Raw genomic sequence first — 6000 nt, 5'->3', positions numbered from 1 at the left:
TCGTCGCGCTCTCTATTACCAATTAATCCGATCGTGCGAAGTATGCTGTGGCGAGCAGCTAGGCCATGGTGCGCAAAAGAGATAGGAATAAAAAAGGAAGATGAGCACACAAGGTTGGGCAGCAGGGAAGAAGAGAAAGACAAAGAGAGAGAGAGAGAGAGAGAGAGAGAGATAGAGAGAGAGAGAGAGAGAGAGACAAACGTGAAGAGAAAGAAAGAAAGAGAGAAGAATGAGAGGGACGAGCCGTCGACGGGTTAGATATTGTGTCAGCCGAGTCGTCCAGCATTAAAAGTAATTACGACGTGATTGACCGAGGGCCCGTTGGCCGAGGGCGAGGCGACGCCGAGGGGGAGGCTAAATCATCGGAGTGACGCACGTAGCTCGTTGCTGCCTCCCAATTATACAATCAGTGAGAGCAAAGCGCGCGAGAGGCATCGAGGGGTGAAGGCGGCGAAAAAGATACCGAGAGATAAAGAGAGGAGAGCAACGGAGCGGCGGAGACGTCAGTCTCTCGCGATGAAACGCGATAGATGAGAGAGATGAGAGAGAGAGAGAGAGAGAGAGAGAGAGAGAGAGATGAGAGAGAAAGAGAAAGAGCCAGTGACGGAATTACGTCAGGAACGTAGTGGGTAGCGAGACGAGATTGACGAAGATCGGTGTCATCGCGATGATAATTGCGTCGCGAAACTGGACCTCGATCGGCGGAGCCACAATGAGAGTCCTCGAACCAGTTTCTACGAGTGATCGAACCTCGATTGTAACATGATTTCAAAGCTTGCCATAAATCACATCTCGAGATTTTGTAATTTTCTGATAAAAAAAAAAAAAAAAAATTATCAATATCAAACAAGAATAATCGCACATATGTTGTAAAATAGGCATTGACATATTAAAGCTTATATTATTATAATTTTTCTTATCGTCGCGGTTTGATGATTTGCCTTCACGGTACTTGTGACAATTTGGATGGTTTGCCCAAGGAATTCATACCTCGTACAAGATGACTGCCACACTCGCAGGGGTAACTTGTGAAAGACTGATACATGGCGTTAAATATTCGATATCATCACGCGAGAACATCAGTGTCATCGCTAGGCAACCGTAGACAGTGCAGAGAGTAATCAAGAGCAGCGCGGAGCGACGGGACTTTGTTCTTCTTCGAGCGAGCTTCTTCTCTCGTCACTGCGACAGGTGCAACATACTAATCTCGGTTTTGCAATGTTTCACAAGCGGCCAGCTTCGTGCTAATTCTGTATCTTCCCGTTCGTAACATCGGACAACAGAATTGCGACTCTGTCTCTTCTATCTCTTCTAAAAAATGCGGATCGCAGATGTAATGAATTAACGTGATATTTCATGGAATTATGAGACGCGATCATTACCGTTATTAATCCACAGAACGGAATCGAGAGAAAGAGAGGCGTAATAAAACGAAGCGTTTATTATTTCCAGCATTAAGAAACGTTCATCGGTCTCCACTCGATGATAATTTGCATACTAAATTTAATAAGGAAGAATTTTATATAAATAAATTTCTTTAATTCTCCTACAATTACAATAACGAATAGCAGTTTGTCAATATAAAATGTTTCAGATTTAAAATTGGAGGAGCGAAATCATTCGAAACAGGATTAACGTGACTTAATATACTTATCCATTATTCATTTAATTCTCGATAATTTCTGCCCGAAATATTTATTGTGAGGTATTTAAATCCGTCCCTGGCCTCGAAGTGACTAACAATAAGAGGAACGTCGATGAAGCGAGATGGCCCGATCGTGATCGTTATTGTCTATTATAAAGCAGAGTAACTTGGCTCGCTGCAGCTGCTGGTCCGTAACTTCATACATCAATGACAATATAGCACAATTCACGATCTAGAAAATTATCAAACACATAACAGTTCGAAATATATGTAAGCTATAAATACGCACGCGATAAATAAATACACAGAATATAAGTAAAAAATAAGCATAAATAAGAAAGATTATATACGATATATAGATGTGTCAATTTTACATTTCACAAGTTAATTTTATAAAATTATTGTCTACTATTACATAATAAAATAATCATACATCATACGTTTTACATATCTTGTGTTATATTCAATGTATAATTCTATAGAAAATCATGTGCATGACTCTTTTGCATTTTAGTGCAGAATCCTCCCCTCCCTTACACATATAAAAATTGCGATTATTGGCCTAGATTGTACTATTTGATTCGTATAATAGCTCGTGGAAAAATTAACTACAATTATTGTTATTTCTATTGCGACAGATGCGCGGTACGTATTCTGTCCAAACGTGCAGACATATGCAACGGAAATGATGTCGCCATTGTACTTATAACTCGAACGATTCTCCTTCCTCCGGTATTCATCGCGTCACAAAAGACACAGTCCAAATCACACGGCAGGATTAATTGACGTCCATTGCGCAATTGCATATTTATTCTTTCAAAAATATCTACCGTATTTCGGTCTCGATGTACATTTCTCAGCAAACCGAATGAAATAATATCTCCAATGATACTCGACGAGCGCTTTCCACGAAGGATTAATGGAGCCAGTAGTCCATCAATCCTTATTTATTTTACAATTTGTTTACTTTCGAAACACCGATCTCGCGAGAGACGGTTCAATGGATTCAATCGCGAAAAATACGGCGGCGAAACGTCGAAGTGGTGACGAAAGTACCTGTCGCCATTCGTACCCGGTGCATAGAACGAGCAACTTGAGGAGGGAAAAGGGAGAGGGAGGGGGTAAAAAATAATGTTTTGACTGCATTGTCACACAACGTTGTTATACGTCGCGTGCGCCCTTCGTTTCTCGAATGCTCGTTGCTGAAGCATTTAGCGTTATGGAGTGAGCGCCAATCCAGAGACAAAGAGACGCACGAGTTGGCAAGGGTGACTCTCGTATGACGATCGTACAATGGTTTCTATGAAACCTTTTCTTCGAAGCTACGGCCATTAATGGCACTCTTTCTGCCTCCCTCCGCCCCCTCGGCTTCTCTCTCTCTCTCTCTCTCTCTCTCTCTCTCTCTCTCTCTCTCTCTCTCTCTCTCCCCCTCCCCCCTTCTTTTCCCTCTACGAGCCTCTCGATCGTTAGTTCCGTTATTTTCATGCACGGCCCGAGTCAACGACAGTGCCTTTTCATCGCTGCACTTGAATATTCTTATCGAATTAAATCGGTTTTCACGCCGCGTGAGCACAATTATGGAATATCATTGTCGTCAGACAGGTACACGACTCGTCGTGCGTTACAACTGCATTATCCACCCATCGATAATGTGCACGTGCCAATCGATGGTTTATGATAATCAAGTTTTTAAATTAAAATTAGTTAGTAAAATAGGAAGTAGCAAAATTACAAGATGTATGATGAGTGATGAATGTTACACGCGTATTATAAAAATGATTTTGTTATGTATTTAGGAGTCAATGCACTAAGAAACATAACTGTAAGACAAGAACTTATACATATATCTTTCATGTTTATTTTATAATTTTGCAATATGTCAGTTTCATATGTCAACATTCATTAATGTTGCACAATTTGCATGTGCCATGACTATATATAATTAATATCTACATATTACTGCAAAAAGCTTGCAAATATAATTCGTCAACAAAAATTGGATATCATCAGCTGAACAAATCGTTCGTTCGTCCGTGCTGAAGTCTAACATTGGCATTGCATACACGTACTCCATAAACCACTCCTGTCTTTCAGCTTTGTCAATTGTGAGAATGCATAGGAAGAAATGCAATTCACAAGACATGTAACGCAGCAATTGCTATTATATATGAAGAGAATGTAATCTTCAATAATAGCAATGTAATACACAATACAAACTTTGATCTCATATATATATATATATATATATATATATATATATATATATATAATAAAAATTTATATTTTTGTTGTATAAAAATAATACATTTTATTATAAAATAATAACATTATTCGAGTCATATATGTACAACTATTACATTGCTTTTTTTATACTGGCTTTGATCATTATCTTTGTAAATCTCAATTTCGATCGCATTCGTTTCACGTCAGATTATAATATCAATACGATTGAGAGTGCTCTGGTGAGCAGTTGTCTGTATTTAATATTTCTAGGATTAGTCGTTACATCAGAGAAGATACAATGATATGCTACAATGCGATTCGCGAGTCGACCATCAACGAGACACGTTCGCGGGTGTAAAAGGTGGGCGCTCTGCGTGCGTCCGGCATTACGAGTCTGGGCGTTAAAATGTATCGAAAAGAGACGGCTGTATATACGCAGAGCGTATTTATGGGCACTGGCCCGGTCAGAACGGCGAGAAAAGAGACAGAAGGAGGCGATCGGTATGAACGCGGCCGGCGGATCCGGGCTAGGTCGTTCAACCAACCGGCCAACCATCGAACCATCCGACCGACCAGTCCGCAACGGTCGAAGCACCTTACTCTTAACAGTCCGTACCACCAATAGAGAAAAAGAGAGAAGGAGAGAGAAGAAGATAGCGTAGCGAGGAGGACGAGATGAGAGAAGCAGCTGCGAAAAAGAAAGAGCGGATGCCTAACACCATCGCCACCGGGATCCACCAATGGCCAAGTGACTCTGTGTCCTCGCGCTAGTACGAACCGAGTACAAGAGTCCAATCGTACAGAGAAATCGACATAAACGAACGGCGAAGGATTGCAACGTGAGGTGTGTGCGGGTCCATCCGAGTTGTCGACCTAGAGGCGCTCTTAAACGTTCACCATTGTATCAATAACGTCACCGGGGCGGACGATTTATCGCGATGCGAAACCCTCTTCGAGAACGCGACGAAGAAATGCGATAACCCATCTTCGTATGCGATCTACATACACGCTCGATACACGTGAATATCAGAAAAAGGAACTGTCATCAAATCGAACTCGAATGAAAATAGCTCCGATTTACTTTAATAGATTTCTAAGCTGATAAATTTCTGCTTGTATTCTTCAAATGTCAATAGAGATTTTCCCTTTTCCATCATTCAATAAAAAATGCACCAGACAATTTTAGGAATAAATCAATTTTTCTGAATTAACAATATAATTGTTCGCTCGGGAACCAAAGATTATTTTTAAAAATTTAGTAACTTGATAACTGTGAGACATTTAATATCAAAATTTATTTATTATCTATAATTTTTTATCTGTTGTCTTTAATATCACGAAAATTAAATAAAAATAAAATTTTGCAAAAAACAGATCAAAGTATATTTCTTCAAGATTTTACAATTTTTTATACCAACAAAGATGTAACGATACAATCCAGTCTTTATTCTAATATTTTTAATAATTTCCTATTCTTGACTGATTTTTCTATTTTTTTAATGAGAGATGAATTTTTTTTCATTCACATTTTTATTCTATGCTAATTACACGCTTAAAGACATTTGAATTCTGAGCATATATTCAAACCGTAATATGAATGAGAAATCAAAGAAGAAGCCAAGACCAGCAAGAACTTGCTCAGTACAAACTTACTAAGGATACAAAGTTCCGATTGCACTTACAATCGCCATTGTTGCTCAATAGCGATACTCGCAATTTGCGATGGTCCGCACGAAATACGACGCGACGGTACAACGACGTTCGCTCTTCTCGCAAGGGCAACGATACGGAGGAAGGCGGATCTATGCCCTCGTGAAGATACTCTTAAACGTCCCACGGATTCCACCTCTGTCAAGCAGGCTCCTCCTATTTCGCGTGCATGTACATACACACGTTCGTTTGTTTCCACTTAGGTTGACGGAATCTCCTTACGTAGCACGACAATCCTGCACGACTCCGACGGTCGTTAAAATGCACGTAAGTAGAAATTGGAATTCTCTGTCCGGCAGGAAAGAGGGATATACAACGTGAAGGAGGAAGCGGATAATACCGAAACAACTGATACCATTAAACGAAAGACATTGAATACTAATGAATAGAAATCACTGTTCTTTGTCATTGCGAACGGAATG

This window comes from Pogonomyrmex barbatus, unplaced genomic scaffold, assembly GCF_055798465.1.
Source record: "Pogonomyrmex barbatus isolate J1 unplaced genomic scaffold, ASM5579846v1 scaffold12, whole genome shotgun sequence".
Lineage (NCBI taxonomy): Eukaryota > Metazoa > Arthropoda > Insecta > Hymenoptera > Formicidae > Pogonomyrmex > Pogonomyrmex barbatus.
Note: the sequence above shows the minus strand (reverse complement) of the source record.